Source organism: Amblyomma mixtum, chromosome 9 (genome assembly GCF_055824585.1).
Source record: "Amblyomma mixtum isolate Tamu chromosome 9, ASM5582458v1, whole genome shotgun sequence".
Taxonomy (NCBI): domain Eukaryota; kingdom Metazoa; phylum Arthropoda; class Arachnida; order Ixodida; family Ixodidae; genus Amblyomma; species Amblyomma mixtum.
In genome coordinates, this window is record NC_143020.1 from 90386103 (window position 1) to 90404307 (window position 18205).

Here is an 18205-nt window from a genome sequence, read left to right on the forward strand (position 1 = left end):
CGGCCAAGGAGATAACTCGGCTGGGTGACGTAACCACTCGCATACATTTAGGGCAAACAGCTTCTGGTGGTGTGTGCATGGACAAAACGAAATAATTAGGACAGAGTATCCCGCCTGTCTGAGGACGGCCAAAGTAGGCCCAGGTGTGTGTTGCCTCCGGTCACCTAGCTCCGATCGGATGATGCAACAGCTTTTCATGGTCGCCACACAAAGACATGAAAATCGCTTTATCCGTACCCACTAGTACGCGCCACGTGTCTTCCGTTCGATGAATTCGCCCCTCGCCGTCAGCGCCCGCGTCGTGAATTCTGCGCGAGCTCCGAACCCGACACCTCCGCTGCCGGTCGAGGACTCGGGTGGACCTTCATGGAAGCCCTCGTTGACGTGGCTCACGGCGTTGTGCACCTCGGGCGGGTTCTAGGACGAAGATGTGGCCGCAGCGGCCGGAGTACCATGGTCCTGCGAAGACATCGAGGCCGGCGGCGCGCCGTGCGGCTTGGCCAGGTTTACGGGCGTCGCGTAGTACGGCTCCTTCACCGCCGTCAGCGACATGTAGCTTAGGTCTTCGTTGGGGTCGGCGCCCGGACTCTCGAGCACCTTGATCTCCGGCACGTCCAGGTCGTGGTTGTCCAGGCACCGTGTGGCCGAGCTGGAGCCACTGCGCACGTCATCGTCGCAGTCCTTGTAGTTGAGCACCGGGTTGAGGTGGCCGATGGTGGAGTTAGCGTTGATCATGCCGTAGCCCTTGGCATTCGAGCAGAACCGCTTGAACACCACGCACAGCCCGATGAGCGATATACTGATGCCCACGAAGAGCACAATGCCTAGGATGATTCTGAAGATCATGGCGTCGGCTGCTTGTGCTATAGCGCTGCGGTCAACAGCAGGAATGGTGTACCTTATCTGGCAAGGCTAGAACGGATTCGATTCCATGCGCAGTTACACTCGTGGTGCCCCTATGTGTAGCACCCGGGCACCACTTCACTACTTTCCTTTCTGAGTGCGATTTCCGGTTCCTTCTGGGATCTCCCCATTAGTGCTGGTCGATGCGTCTCAGTAACGATGCGAACCATCGCAGCCGTATAAACACAGGTCCAATCGTTTGTTCCTTTTGAAGAAAGACGATAGCCACTACAGCTTCACTGTGGAAAACGGTTACATGAAATCAGATTTAACAGCGCGTTTTCCTCGCGAACGAAAGGATGACTAAGTTATCAGACGCCTCCACTTGCTTGGGCAATCGAAATGCTTGAAAACGCTTGGTACTGTGGGTTTATTGGTTTCTAGCGTGTGCGTGAAAGTGCCAAATATTGGTTGATGTTTGCTTGAGTCTAACGCCATTACTATAGGCTTCTTATACCAAATACCAGAAGCAAAGCGCAATACAGAGTAAAACCTCGGCTTACTTGTTATCGGTGGAGAAAGGGCCCGATGAGCAGCGGTGCCTTCGTTGCTGCCTCAGCGGATGCTTGTTCAGCCACTGCTCCTCCAAAACGACATCTTTTAGGGAACAAGTCGCCGCATGTGTCGCAGCGGGACACCGTGGGTGAACCGGATGAAATGGTTCCATTCATGGAAGGCAAACGCACAGGGCACGATCATCTAACGGACGACGAACATTAGGCTGCTCTTTCATCACAGTCTGAACTTTTAATCGCCAATCATCCTAAGAACTCAAAGGACGACAGAAGGCGCGCAATTGTGGTCGCCACTCGCTCATTCCTTTCTTTATACTTTGCAATAGTGCCTGTATAATGTTACTACCAAAAGTGCACACGTATATTAGAAAAAAGAAGAACACATGTTTAAGACGTTTCGTCTTATCTGTAGTTTGCAATTCTTCGCAGCCGTGGTTGTGATTTTCAGTTCAAAATTCTTGCAAGGAATGATTAGTTTCTGTTGTCTTATATTAACTATTGCATCATCTAAATCGTGTCTCCTCCTGTAGCAGGTCAGCACTCCGAGGTGCGCTGTAGCTAAAACTATAATAAAAGTACTGCTGTTCGCACAGTGTTTGATTTTTTTCTCTAACCATATCAATTTTGTAACGACTGTGCGAAGTTACATAAGCCAGCAAGACGCCTGGCTGTTTATATGCCCCAAATTACCGCGATACCAGTTAAAAAAATTCTTGTAAGAAGAAGATAGGGACGAATCAGCACTCCCGTGCTTCGTCGTCATCGCTGGTTGTTAGAGCGCGAGCTTTCAGTTTCTGAGGAAGTAAGCAAGTTTACATGCTGACATGCTGTAATATACATCTGGGGACATGAAGAACATCATATTATTGGTTAACCGACAGATACACAATGCGCAGTACTGATTTCATGGCCCCTCTAATAAAAATAAATGTCACACATCTATATCATTCCCATCACGGATGAATGATATGCAGCAAGAAAAGAAGTCATTATTGATATTAATTTGCAATGTCTGCTTCCTTCAACTACTCATGACACTTAATAATGCTTACCTGGTTTAAGTGGTATATTTTTATTTCAATTGGTTTTATTTTTTATCTACCATTATAATGACTCATGTGGCTGTAAGCTACTCTTGTAACGATACCAATATCCTGTGTTCACTTTTGTTCGCCAAGAAGCAAAGCTCTAATGCAGCCTATGGATGGCATGCACACCTCGCAATCTTACAGTTACGGGCTCAGTTCCCGCACCTTTTAAGAAGTTTCATATTTCGTTGAACCCACAGCAGCACGCCGCATAAGCCCCACGCAACGGATCCGAAAGATGGCCTGAAGGGAGAGCTTCCGAGACCTGTCGCTGTATTTCCTCCCTGAAATGCGGCGCAAGGAATGATCGTGGTTCCGGTCGACAGGGCAGCAGACACAAATGACGGGCGACCTCCTGGCGCACAAACTGCTTGATTTCGGCAGAAAGGCGATAGTGTTTCGGCAGAAAGTCCACGCTGTCCTCGATGTAACTGTTGAAGCTTTCTACTGCTTGCATGCTGTGATCACGAGCGTAGACGCTTCGAAGCACGAAATTTGCGAACGGCAGGACGGCCGGATACTCCAGGAAAGTTGGTCTTGAAGGTAGGCCAGGTGGTGATGCCTGAATCACGGTTCCAATAGGACGTTTTTGCCAACATCAGTTAAGTAGAATATTACGGGCTTAAGCCTGAGAGTATCATCACAGTTGTATTGCCAGATCCCCCGTTCGGACGCTGAAAGCCTGTCCTAGACACCTTGGCCGTAGCTGGTACTGAAGATAGTGGAATCTCGCTGACGTAAGGCGTAAGAACAGGCGACAGGCGGATGCGGGGCCTGGCGCTGCTGACTTGTCACCGCCACGGGAACGGACACCGTGCGACTGCGGAGTTCCAGGGCGGTGTCGGAGGTGCGGATCGTGGCGCCTTCACCAAGTGAATAGTGGATTGTTGGTGGGTTAAGGCGAGCAACGCAGGCAGCAGTCAGGTAGCACCTGTAGAATGCAGCCAGCCACAGTAGCAGGGTAAGCCAGAGACTCGCGCTCTAGCCACCAGCGGCGACGATGAGGCGCGAGAGTGCTGAGTTGTCCCCATCTTCTTCTTACAATGAGCAGTTTTAAGCGGTATCCCGATAGTTTGGAAGATCTAAACGGCCAGCCATCTTGATCGCATAGACCCTTTCACATAGTCATTAAAAATTGATATCGGCAGATAAAAGAGCAAACATTGAGGAGTTTTCTTTTCATTCCACCTTGTAGCGCTGAGGCGTTACAGCGGGGGAAGGGATTTTGGTGATGCAATAGATTACATCTGACAACACAAACTGTTCATAACTTGATAGAATTTTTGTCTGGAAATGAAAACGACGACTGTGAAAAATTGGACACTATAGATAAGACAAAGCATTTCGACCATCTGCGGTTCTTTTCCTAGTATACGCGTGTACTTTTGGTAGTAATATGATAGAGGAAACATTAAAATTATAAAGAGAGTAAAGAGGCAGTGGCGACTATTGCGCGCCTTCTGTCGTGCATGTGCCGCCTGGGGCCGTTGGCCATTGAGAGTGCATGCAGGCTGTGATGAAAGAGCAGTCGAATATTCGTCGTCCGTTCGATCTTCTTACTCGCGGGAGTTTGCCCTCCAAGAATGGAACCCCTTCAACCGCTTCACACGTTTTGTTCCCCTGCGAGACATGCGGCGACCTGCTCCCCAGAAAAGAGGCTTTGGATGAGCACCGGCTGAGCAAGCATCCGAAGATGCAGCAACGAAGGCACCGCTGCTTCGTGTGTACTTACTCCACCGATAGCAAGTAAGCCGAGGTTTGACACTGCATTGTACTTTGCTTTCAATTCTTCGTATAGGACGCGAAAAATAGTGGCGTTAAACTTAAGCGAACGTCAACCAATGTTTGGCGCTCTTTGACACTCGGTTACATATAAAAAAAATTGCCAGGACACTTTGGCAGCTAAAGTGCTTAGAGGCGAAAGCCGAGGACACTATATGCCGTGTCGACATCCGGCGGATGTAACGTCACACCATTCCCGTGGCTTTCTATATACCCAAGTTATAAATATTTCGGGGATCTTAGTGTTAGTTACGCTTAATTACACTGTAGTGTAGGACGTCTTCGAAGGCGGCGCGTCGCGAACGGCTAGCGGTACGTCTCGGTTCAGTCCCGAGGCAGCGATCAGTCCCAGCGGCAGCGATCAGCGGACACGCACGAGCATCGGCGCCGCTGTCTTCGTCCTCTTCTTCCTTACGCCAGCCGCCCAAAGTTCGGGAGCCGAAGGCCTGTCTTAGAACAGATTTTTCTGTCTAATTTGAAACAAATCCGACGTTTTTTCGACAATTACGTGACAATTTCCCCTATTCCCTGATGACTTCCGGTGGATGTGCCGTCGAATTGTTTCCCTGGCTGTATTGACGTCCGTGTTTTTCGACGCAATTTCGACATATTTGCCTGTAGTTAGTGAACTAATTACTGTACAGTTATCAAGCCTTGCTTCTAGGTTCATTTTTTCTTTCTCTATCTGAAGTGTTCATTAGTTTCCTTCTATCGTTTTTACTTCCCGAGTTAAATGCGTGTGACAAGCTTTGTTAACGGACGGACGACAGTATGAGCCATTACAGGTGTTTTCGCCTTAATACGCCCGTAACACCGAGTGTTTTCAAGCATTTCGCTTCTGTAAGCACAGGGAAGAGAGTGCGATAACTTCGTGTTCACTTCGTTCAAGAGTGAAATGCGCTGTTAAATCTGATTGCACGTCTTCGCATTCCATGGCGAAGCAGTCATATACTTTCGTCTTCATTCAAAAGGAATGTTACTCAAGCCACCGCGGTGGCTCAGCGGTTATGGTGCTCGGCTGCTGACCCGAAAGACGCGGGTTCGATCCCGGCCGCGGCGGCTAGAATTTCTTTGGAGGAGAAATTCTAGAGGCCCGTGTACTGTGCGATGTCAGTGCACGTTAAAGAACCCCAGGTGGTCGAAATTTCCGGAGCCCTCCACTACGGCGTCTCTCATAGCCTTAGTCGCTTTGGGACGTTAAACCCCATAAACCAAACCAACCATCAAGCAGCGCTTTTATGGCAGCGACGGTTCACGTCGTAGCGCAGTCTCATCGACCTGCACTAACTAATAAGGTGATTCGAGAAGACACCATAAATCGTAGCCAGAAAAGCAAGTGGTTAAGCAGCGCCCGTTTGCTACGCATGGCAGCGAAGTGGCGAATAGTGTGTTCACTTGTTGGCGTTGCCTGGCGGTGCGATGTGCAGTGCTTGGCAGTGAACTTGAGTGCGCGACGTTTATCGGCGGTTTCTAAGTATCAGTACATGTGTGCACCATATTTTGTCATTTTATCTTATACGTGATTTAAAAGAAAAGATATGCGTTTGACAGGGCTGATCAAAGTTTCATCATGTTGCTGCATGGCAGTCGCTTCTGCACCATCTGGTTGCGATACGCTTCTTTCGTAGCCACGTAAGCGTTAATACAAGTAGGTGAAAGGCCTTCCGTGGTGTTTGTATGATGGAATGGGTATTTAACTCTTCCTCCGCTCAGCCAGCGATGAGTTTTTCTTATTAAGTATGCCAGTTCGCCCCTTCTGTTATCTTTGCCCTCACAGAACCGATTTCAAGAGACACGCACGGATCCACACTGGCGAGCGGCCTTTCGTGTGCGGCGACTGCGGGCAAGGTTTCAAACGGCGAGACGCACTCGTCGCCCATCGGGTAGTCCACACCGGGGAGAAGCCGTACGAGTGCCGCGACTGCAGACGCTGTTTCAGCAATTCTGGCAACCTCAGTCATCACCGCAGCGCACAGCACCCTTCTAAAGACACGCCTAGGCCCTTTTGTCCTAGCTGCAAAAAAAGCTTCTCCCGGATGGACCACCTTATGAGACACATGAAGACGCACCCGCAGGAGAGACCCCACACCAGCTCCCATGCCGCTCCGGAAGAGGTTCCCTCACCAGAGCCATGCGAAGAACTACGAGCGTGGGAACTGCAGCCTCTGGTACCCTTTGCAGATGACTTCCTGTGATCGCACCGTGGTTCGATCGAAGAAACTGAACCCCTACGCAACAGGCGGCAATTAAGAAGCAGTGCTGAAGTAGGTTGGTTGCGAAGCCAACATGAAGAAAATAAAGAAAAAAACATGCAACGGCGCAGTGAAGCCCCGCTATTTACTTCGCTGGTATGGGGAGTAATTCTAGACCAATAGAAAGCGTATCGAAGTCCTACGCCTTTGGAGCGCTCTGCCTACTTTATGTACGACGCATGCACAGGCCTGAGGAAAAATGGGCAGACCACAAATACGTTACAGACAGCACTGTGAAGGAGCGTGCAAGGTGTGCAGATAAACGCACGGTGCACCCTTCATAATAGACACCTTTAGCACACCATGTAACGTTTTACCGCTAGCGTCACCGGAGTACCGGAAGCCCGCCAACCACCAATGCGCATGCTCAGGTCGCTTCGAATGCGCCAGGTACCGGGCAGCAGCACGCACTCTTGCTGAATCGGGACCAATCAACGCGTGCTCACTGGCGGTTGGGGGAATCTCGGGACTCCGGTAATGGTAACGGTAACACGGTACACGGTATTCTACAGGTGTCTAATATGCTCGCTTGTACGCACGCGCATTTCTCTCGGGTGCGGAGTTTTCGAGAATTCAACCGCTAGGAGCCGCCTCTCACATCCAATATGGCAGGCTTTGGTGGAAAAGGAGTTTGCGCACACGAGCGTTTTTATTAGCATACCTGTAGTACAAATATCTGGCACGTCACACCTAAGCTGCGAGCATATCCTGCCTGTTATTCTGCGCTATCAATCCGCGAAAGGCCGGTGTGGCGCAAAATGTTCGCGCTTTGAGCGTTATCTCAAACTGAGAGCAACGGCGTGACAGTTATTTCTCGAGCACAGGCCTCGATATTCACAGGAGACGACAGCTCTGCACGAGACTCTGTCGAATATTCATTTCACTGAGTAGCTTTTTTACATGGGAATAACTAAACTACATTGAAACAGAAGTCGCAGGTTGCTTTAGACGGCATGCAGAACCGACACGAAACTAACTGCTAAACTGTAAACAGAAAAGCACCCGTATAGCAGTAACGGGCTCGTGACGTAGCGCAATCCCGAAGGGCTGGTTAGCTACTCCTCAAAACAGGAGTATATAGTCTACTACTATGTTTAGGAGGTATTGGGGCAGTGCTAGAAGGAGTAAAGTGCTACCGCTCTCTAGAGAAGAGTTGATCTTTTACTAAATGTTGAGATCTCATGGGAATGATCATGAGAATAATAGAAGTATAATATACTCTTTTGCAGCTGATTTTATAGTACATTTAAGGAGTGTGTGCCTGTTCTTTTTAAGTAGCTTTTACTCCAAATTTCTGTAGGAGTTTGCCTTACTATAAGGTGGCATTTACGATTCCCAGAGCAGTAAATCTTACTTGGTGAAGAAGTCAATTTTGAAATGCAGGTCTTCTGTGGAAGCCTCATTTAGATATTTATGTTCAAGAATGAATGCGTCAATGAAATTACAGTGACGAATTTAATTTCAAACAGTAGTTTTATTGTGTACAAAAAATTGGAGCCAAGTCTCCACCAAGTTCCTTTCGATGTTTGCAGAGAACCAACGCCTTGTCCCCCGTAGGAAAGAACAGTGTTTCTTTGACCCGCGCTCTCTTTGGTTATCCGATTTGGAACACCCAAACGAATGAACATAGAGATGCCACTTTTGCAAGCATGCAAGGAGGGAGCCTTGAAAAACTTCGTTGTCAGCATGCAAGAATATCATGCTATCGTTGGTTAGAAGGCACGACGACAAAGCAGGCTTCTCCTGAAAGAAATATTAGAAAAAGAAAGTAAGCTCGCATAAGCAATTACAACACAAAACTTGATGTATGATGTGCTTCAAGTGTAATCTAAGTCAAGTTTACACAAGGAATTCAGAGGACATTTCTCTATAAGGTAGGCATTGTTAAAGTTTAAACATTTTTCAGGGCAAAACATTAGCTATAGCAGTACATAGTAGCTGATACACTAGTTAGTATATATCTGAACCCTTTCGGATGACAGAGGCTGAACGGAGTTTTCAGAGTACCACAAGTTGCACCGAAAACCGCTTTCGTAACCCTTAATGAAATACGGCAGAAGGAAATCAGCGTCGATCGAGAACCTTTTCCCTATAACGCATACAACTTCAAAAATGAAATGGTCTCGGCGGGCCGTTTGCGCATTCGTAATGCCTTCGGTTGCTGGCCTGTACTGAGAGGATCATTGCGGCATTTTGTTTTCACTGGTAAGAAGGTTCCTCACGCGTTCCAGTTACAAGATCAAAAGTGCTTCTTGAGATCGGAGTATGCAAAAAAAAAAATAATACTGCGCTCTGCACGGACGCAACGCACACACGCTTTGCACACACGAAGTTTGCAAGCAATTTCCTTGCTGGAAAGAGCCCCAGCCGCACATTCTGAGGGCGTTGTCATTCTGTGTATGGGTGAAAAGCACGGTAAGGGCGATTAGCGCAGCAGTGGGAGGGGTTCTGTTTTAAAGCGAAAGCTTTACTACTTCGACTTTCAGCCTTTGCCGTGGCGCGGCGGTGCCACCATTGACCTTTAGTTGACCTCTGTGTGACGTCATGTATGACATCACGCCGAAGAGAAGGGCGACCGACAGGCGCCGTCGCAAGCCGCGGCGGTGCCACCACCGGCGCCTAACTCCTGCGCTCTCCGCTAGGAGCGCGATTGTGGCTTTACGCTGAAGAGATTAGGCTCGACTCACGTCGCTAGAAAGCAGTAGCTGTGCCAACCACCAGAGGCTTAACAAGTTCGGAATGTCGCGCCGTCCATGTGCGACGGCGGTGCACATGAACGGCGGCCTGACGGGACTGGATTGTAATGGACTTGATTGGATTGGATTAGATTAGAATAGATTAGATTATATTCCATCGGATTGCATTGGATTGCATTGGATTGTATAACAGATGCATCGCCACAAGCACCACCACCAGCTGCACTACCAGCTGAACTATGGCGTAGGTACGGATATTGCTTTCTCAATTACCGGGCTTAACCAAGCGAATTTTTGTCATTTATATGGCACTCTTGTAAATAGAAAGCTAGCACCGTACTCCACCACCTCCATCCCTCCCCAAATTTGTATTCTGTGCTGCTTTGCCGTCACATTATTAGCGAGGGTTGAAAAGAAAACATTCTACACAAGTGTGTCTGTTTGTTGGAAGTATTCAAGTTAGAAGGAACGCCAACCAAAAAAAAAGAAAAAAATGAAAAACGCTGCGGGATACGTTGACAGGAAGGCGTCGACCTGCTCGCCTACTTCGGAATAAATACATGTCACCGCTGGATTCCTCGACGCGACTGCTCGACCAAATGGTAGCGGTTCGCATTTATTTCGCACAGCTTGCCACGCGTAGAGGAATAAGTGATAACTAACGTCTGTTTTTCAGATAATTTGGCAATTTTCAAGCTCTTAGGCCGTAATAAATGCCGTGTGTGTACCTCGCAAGAACGACACCTGGTGAAGCAGTTTTTCTAGCTTTCAGTCACTTGTTACATTTTCAACAATTTGCGGTTTTGCTTCTTAGAACGAAAAAAGGCACGCAATGCACGCACCCTAGCTATCAGTAATTACGGATGAAAATTTCTTCATCACAGCACTGATGTGCTCTCGCGTATTGTCACTAGATGGCGCTACCATTTACGCGTGTCACTTGAGTTTCCCTTCAAGTGGAGATGTGAGGAAACATTTGATGATGATGAAATCGGATTTCTTGATGGATTGATGGTTCGGACTCACAAACAATCACATTACTCGTCGGCGGGACAAAAAGGTTAACTATTTATTAACACATGAAGCAAGAACAAGAAAGAAGCAAGGAGAAAGGTATTTACAACATTACTGAACCGTTGATTACACGAATTCAGCCACCTTAACCAAGAGCGTTCCGTTTTTAAGCCTTCTGTCTCCGCCCTTGTTAGGGACAGCAACCAATAATAAAACAGGCGACACTTCTCACCAATCAATGCCCAAGGAAAGCGGCAATACAGTTTCCGTCAACCAATCAAAAACTGGGGAGAGGATGGCAGCCATTCAAACACTTGGGAAAGGAGAGGTTCCGTGGACGCACACAAACAGCACCGAACTCGCTGCGCTCTGAACCTCTGCCCTCCCCCTCGCTTCCCCCTCCGCGCACGTGCACACGGGACACACGCATGCCACGGGAACAATCACTGCAGGTTCCTTATGTAAAAAAAAAAGGAAACCTGTCGCTGAGGGGTCCAGCATCCAGTGGCAACCACAGCCCAACCATGGGCCCCCTCCGAGCATCGGACGCTCACAGACCCATCGGCGCCGCAGCTCAGTATGCCTCAAAACTTGCTGACGCCAACTGGATAGATCGCTGTAACACGGCTGCCAGGCAGATGTCCGGGAAGAATACTTGGAGGCTTTCCCGCAGCCTTATAAACCCCGCGCAGACCCTGGGCGAAACACAGCGCCACTTACAACGAGCACTTCATAATTTCAAGGGCAGCAGAACACAACTCGCAGACACACTCAGGGACAAGTATCTCTGCTGCAAACAGGACCCTTGTGGTCAGGAGTATCTTTACGCAGGCAAAGATAATCCTGAGTTAGACGAACCGTTCCAACTCTTTCATCTCAAGGCAGCTCTGGCTAAAATGAGAAGGGGCACTGCGCCTGGACGGGACAAGGTCAAAGTCAAGCTGCTGGCCAATCTCCCTGACAAGGCGTATGAGGCCCTTTTGGATTACATCAACACTATATGGAAGGGCGAAACCCCGCTCCCTCTAGACTGGAAAACAGTTCTAGTAACCTTAATCCCCAAGGCGGGAAAGGAAATCAACAGAGACAACTTGAAGCCTATCTCGCTCACCTCGTGTATGGGCAAGCTAATGGAGAGAATGGTGCGGGATAGGCTCTCCGAATACTTGGAACAACGAAACACGTTTCCAGACACTATGTTCGGCTTTCGCCCACATAAGTTGGCACATGACATACTCCTCCAAATCAACAGAGACATAACACAACCAGTTGAACGTCCCCATAATGACAAGATCGTCCTGGCCTTGGATTTGAAAGGAGCCTTCGACAATTTCAAACACAGCGTCATACTGACACACCTCAATGAGACCCACTGTGGCCGCAACACTTTAAACTATTTCAAAGGCTTTCTTACCCATCGAGCAGCATTAATCAAAATCCAAGAGGCAGAATATGGTCCGTATCAAATGGGTACGCGGGGGACACCACAAGGCGCGGTGCTATCCCCTCTACTCTTTAATTTCGCGATGCTCCATCTCCCGGACTATTTGCACGGTACTGAAGGCATACGGCATGCGCTGTATGCCGATGATATCACGACCTGGGCCACAGAGGGAAACTTAGGGCGCATGGAGGAATACCTGCAAACAGCAGCTCATGTAGTGGATCGCTACGCAGGCCACTATGGTCTCCAGTTGGCACCCAGCAAGTCTGAATTTGTACACCTTAGGGCCTCCCCTAAGGACACTACCAAAATACATCTCTCCTTAACAAGTGGCCACATACATGAGGCCAAAGAGATTCGAATACTCGGTTCGTCATCTATAACCAAAGAAAGGTAGACACAGCACTGCACAAACTCCGCAAAATTGGAGACCAGGTGGGCCGTATGGTCCGTCGCGTCTCCAATAAGAGAGGGGGTTTGCGAAGTAGGGATGCAGTTCAGCTGGCCCATGCTTTCGTAATCAGCCGAATTCTCTATTCGGTCCCTTATCTACACTTGCGGAAGCACGACGAAGACAAAGTGGAGGTAATAGTCGTAAAATGATGAAGAGGGCACTTGACCTTCCTGTCTCCACCTCCAATGCGAGACTTCTTGCATTTGGAGTGGTGAACACCTTTCAGGAGCTCAACGAAGCCCATCTCACAAATCAATACACGAGGCTAGCCCAATCGAAGTCGGGCCGGGACTTGCTAGCCCGGCTTCACATCCAACACGATTTCCACAATCAGGAGCGGGTACGAGAGCCCGAACTCTGGAGACGCGCCATCAGAGTTCGACCCCTCCCCACTAAGATGGATAAGGAAGACCATAGTGGTCGTCGCCAGGCTAGGGCGGAAGCCTTAGCGCGCCACTATGGCAACACGCAAGGTGTCTACTACGTAGATGTAGCCGGGCCGACCCGCCGGGGGTGGAACACGGCCGCGGTCATACATCAAGAAATACAGGTGGATGGGCTCTCCTTTCGAGCCCCAGGCACAACACAAGCTGAAGAAGTTGCTATCGCCATATCTGCTTCTGATACCAAATCGAAACACATCATAACAGACTTCCGTTCGGCGTGTAAAAATTATGAGGCTGGCTGGATAACTCCACTAGCTGAACGGGTACTAAGGAACTACAGCCGAGACACCGATCCTACTCCCCGCTGCATAGTTTGGAGTCCGGGCCATCAGGGCCTAGCAGGAAACGAAGCTTCAGACGCGGCGGCCCGAGCACTCATTCACCGGGCGATCCCATTGGCTCCTGAGCACCTGAAACCTGAAGGTGGCTCTTTACTCTCGTTCAATGATATAACAGCTTATTATAGGGATAGGCACCGCGTGTACCCAGCCCCTGCAAAGGGACTGGGGAAAGCAAACGAATGCATTCTTCTTAGACTATTCACTAATACAATGCTGTGCCCGGCAGTGTTAAAACACTTCGATCCCGCGTTCACTGGCAGCTGAAAAACTGGCGAGGTGGCTGACACCTACCACATGGTTTGGGCTTGCCAGCGCAGCTTCGCTCTCTCCCCCACCCCAACCCTACCAGAGAGGAATCGGAGGCGGCCCTGCTTGGCTGCTCGGACCTTCAGGCCCAAAAGGCTTTGGTCAAAAGGGCTAAGCTGGCGGCTTCGACCAATGGGGTCCCAGAATAGGGACACCACCCATTGCGGGGCTCTTTAAGAGAGCTTCACCTCTTTTATTAAATAAAGGCTTTTCATCATCATCATCGCGCACCGATCGTCCAACGTACACCCGCGTCCCCACAGCAATCCGCAGGGAAGCGAGAAGGCTGAAAAAAATTGGCACAGGCTTAGCTTAGTCAAGTCCGGAAACTGCGAAATCAATGTGAGCTGTTTTCTCCTTTTGTTTCGCTGTAGACGGCATGGCTGCATACAGTAGGAAACCTCCGCCGTGGCTACCGCCGCTCTACACGGACGGCGCCCAGATCAAGAGATGTTGAACTCATTCGCCTGGCTGCATAATATGCACGCCGTTTAGCTAAAAGCTGTTCCCTCTCTTCATCCCCTTCTTCCGCACGCCACCGCTTCTTAGCTGCAGCACATCAATGCAGATTCACCTTATACACATCATCGGACATATTGTGGAGGATTCGCTGGGACGACTGCGATGAGCCGAGTTGGGGGGCCGCTTTTCAACAGCTGGCATGACGTCACGTAGAGCGAGCGCCTCCCCCACGACAGCTGCGGCATGGAGGATTCGCTGGTACGACTGCGACGAGCCGAGTTTGGGCCCCGCTTCTCCACAGCTGGTATGGCGTCACACATAGGTCACGCTAAAGGTTAATGGTGGATTCTCCGGGACGACGGCCAAGAGCGGAAACCTCGAGCAGTATTACTTTCGCAATAAAAAACATCCACTGGCCACAAACACTACCGTAGGCATTCAAACAATGCACTGCAGAATGCTGCGCGCTAGAAAGTATCTGTGGTGGGGAGGCAAACCGGAGACAGAATGAGCGTTTTGGCGACGATGCCGCCAGAAACAATAGAGCAGCCACCGACAAGCGTCGCGTCGTGTGTCCGTGTGCGTCCGCGGTGCGTCCGTCGTGCTTCCGCGGTTCCATGAATTCGGTAACCCTTGAACCGGGGACAGGTGCACATGTTAAAGTCTCGCTCCGTGCACTGTACTGGAGGCTGGATGACACATCGGAATGTTCAGGAAACTTGACAGTGCCCCTCAGGGGCACTACAGCACGGCCAGCTAAAAGTGACTCGGAAAGGCAACACGCTGCTCGGCCGTTTCGGCCGAGATACCCGAAACCCAAGCCTCTTTACCCTCGGAGAGCCAAACACCCGTCTTCCCGGCAAGCTCGACGCAGTTTTGTGGGTCAAGCTACCGTGCCATCTCAAGCTCAAGCTCGCGAGCGCGTCTCTCTCCGCCGGCGTGGCTCCGTCCAGAATCACGTGACGCCCCCTCCAGTTCTCACTGGCCCTTCGTCGATGCCCTCTCCCGGCGTCGGCGCGGCGTCGGCGTTTTTTTCTGTTCCGCTAGAACCTGACGATTCGCCAAAAACGTCCACTGCGGCGGCAAGAAAACGCTCCGGTGCCGTCGACGCCGACGAAACGCCCGGAAAAACGCTCCATGCGGGCCACGCTTCCAGGCCGGAATACATGGAGCGTTTTTAGCGCGGCGAGTCGTGGATTTTCGCCCGACGGCGCAGATTTGACACCCGGCGTCGACAGAAAAGCCCGCCGCCGCCGATCAGGGCCGGCTAGATTTTGACGCGCGGCGTCCGGTGAGACCGGAAGCGGCGGCTGAAACGAGCCAATAGCAGCGCAGAAAGCCCGCTTTTCCGGTCCTCTGCCTGCCGCCGCCAACATGCCCGTCGAGTCGCAGTGTTTTTGGCACGGAAATGTTATTTACGTGAAAATAAACGCTTCATAAGACTTGAAATGTCGCTTTTTTTTGGAGAACACGACCGAATCTTCAATCGGAATGCCTGCGCTCCCTCGCTGAAGCGAATGTGTCGAAGAAAACCGCAGCCGCTGGTGTCCGCGGCTGAGTGGGCGTCCAAAGGTACGCGACGACATGCATTCGAGCACTCAAACCTTTATAGATACTTAAGCGCGCGCGCTTAAATTTAGTACAATGGTGTCGAAGTGAAACTTTCCTGATCTTAACAGAATGGTCAGCGTCGCTGTTCTCATTGACCTCCCTGCGCAGTGGTGTTTGTCACTTGTTGATCACATTTGCTTTTGCGTCGAGGGATACGCGGCGGCGCGCCGCCGCTTCAACGCTCCATGTATCTCCAGCCAGGCGTCGCGCCGCCGCGACGTTTTCTGCCGCGCGAATGTCGCCGAAAAAAACGTCGCATGTATCCCGGCCTTTACGCCAAGCTCATGTGGCGCCACAATCGCTATGTTCGGTTTCGCGGAAAATACAAAAATGTTTTATAAACCCTAAATAAATGTTGAAATACACTTTTCTTGCAGTCATTAGGCGCGTTCCCCCTTGTCCAAAAATCTTCGCGTGAAGCGGATTCGCTCGCCGCAAAAGCTAGGCCCTGCTCTCATCTATCGACACCCGGGCGAGGTGGAACTGCCGCGCCGCTGCTGTTTCTCGCGTTTGCACACCACGTTGCCGCTCGCGGCATTCCGGTCAGAAAGGCATACTACTGTTGATCAAAATTGACCCGTAGACGACGTCACCGAAGCTCAAGGAATGACGAGGAACAAGTCTATGCGTCGACGCGTATTTTTCCTTCCATGGGTCTAATTTGCGGCAATGTTGTCTGCGGCTGAAACTATTTATTTGCGTAAACCTAAAAAACGAAGTAAAAGCGAAAGCCATGGCGCCACGTGACTGCCTGAAAAGCACTCTAAGCGTCGGTTGACTCATGTTACTGTAGGAGGTGAGTTCAAAATAAACGCGTAAACAGTTACGTTTAATCCGGTTTAATAGGAAAATTGGCAGAACAGGAGAATAATTTGAGGTTTTCTAAAAATTCTCGGAGCCTCTAGTTCCGCTCGTAAAAAGACGAGCTCAGAATCCTCTTCAGTGCACTTTTAAGTCTCCTTACGTGCCGAAATGCGAAAGCAATCTTCTAACCGGCACTTGAGCAATCTGCTGGACCAGCGCCGTACATTCCTAGGCGGGACTTCAGTGGGTACCGCATGACGGCGCTACGACTGCACGCCAAGCAAGGAGGAAATTTACCGGAAACGGAGGACATTTGTTACTCGCTTGGTTGCAACATCTGTAATTAACATACTCAAAATTGCTCATGCTGCCATAAGTACATATCTCGAAGATACGGTTTTAAGAACTCTGAATTGACTAGATCGATGCGCCTTTATTCAGCTTCAAACGTCGAAGTGTCCCGGCGGAAACTTGCATAACCTAAAGTATATTGAATACCATGCAGGAAAAATTAATGTGTCGTGGCGGAGTAGCAGCGTCCCCGTCTCGGACGCCGGCGACTGGATATGATTATCACTTAGACCCCATTACCTTTTCTTATTAATTTAATTATCATACAAGTGCGGACACTCTCGCGAACACCCTTTGCCTAAAACATCCGTCCACGCCATACTAGAGCAAAGAAAGGTTTTCGCCTTAATAGAGATATGCTGATTAAACAGCTCGGGCGCGCTAACTTACTCGCTTGCCCACAAAGCCTGCAACCTAAAAAGTGAAGAGGTTCCTGGCGTCTCACAGGCCACCGTATTATGGCGGGGGCAATGGGCGCTTATCCCCAAAACATGCACGCTCCATTAATATGTGCTGTGAAGCAGATCTGGCACTGTTTCCGTGGTCGGTGAACTTTTCCTCACGCCTGTACATCCGTCATATGCTCAAGCGGCTGAGTGCTCCGATGGGGCAGGGCTTTGACTTGTTTTCAGCTCGTCTGCAATTGAAATGAAATCAAATGATATTTATTTTCCAACAAGTGGATGGCCGCCTGGTCCAAAAGGTGTACAAACAGCTTGACAAAGGCCCAGGAAACCAGTAGACAACATAGCAGGAGCAGACAGCAAATTCCAGAAGTTCGACATCCAAAAGCGTTATACAATGCATACGTCACTGTAGCACGATATGAAAAGAAAACAAAAAGCTGATCAATAATAAAATCAGTGGAAAAAGCTCAACAAGGCAGACAGTTCTTAAATGCGAGTATAATGTTTAAAGTAAGAACATATGTATAGATAGATTATATAGTGATTTCTCGCGTGGTTTTTTCATAGCCCCTGCGGAGTATGCTCATGTTGCTGAACTCGGGTGTGCCTTTACAATCCCGGCAGTGAATACCCAGATGGCCTGAAATTCGCTCTTTTACATTGTAGTCGTGCTCTGATAATCATTTATTAAGGCATCTGCCGGTTTGGCCTACATACACATGGCCACAAAACAAGGGAATCAGTACGCGATTTCTTCAGCACAAGAAACGAACTGCTCTTGATGATTTATGGTGCAACCAACTTGTCTTGATTTACACTATATTAGCACGAAGTAGGTTCTATATTGCTTACGACTAAAACCAACAGTGTCTTTATATTTGTTGAGAAAAACGGGAAGATTATGAACCAAGGATTGGAATTTGTAGTCTGTTCTAAAATGCGCCTGTTCTAATAAATTACTCCCCCGTACCCTTGAAAACAATATCAGGCCTTCACCTCGCTGTTTGTTGTAGGCTTTTCTTTATCTCGTTCATGTCGGCTTTTTTGCTAATCGCTGCATTGGGGGTAGAGATTTTTTTCCAGAACCGTGGTGATAGCCCACGCGCATGGTGTCACAGATAAGTGAATCTACATAAACTCATCTCACAGTCCGTCCTGTACAGAGGCCGGCGGCTGCACTTTCCACTGTAGTGCTTGTTCGCTTGGTTGTGGTGCGGGAATCTGTTCGGGAGGGGTATGCAACCCTCAGAATATGGGGTCTCTAGGGTCTCTTCTGCAGGTGCGTCTGCAGGTGTTTGTCAAGGCGGTCCTCCATTTCGCAGTGAGGAC

The 18205-nt window shown here is 49.6% G+C and overlaps 1 pseudogene; it reads right to left on the reverse strand.

Annotated features, from left to right (window-relative positions):
- Positions 1 to 240: 240 nt before the first annotated feature.
- LOC149330078 (uncharacterized) lies at positions 241 to 846 on the reverse strand (annotated as a pseudogene).
- Between the last annotated feature and the right edge of the window lie 17359 nt (positions 847 to 18205).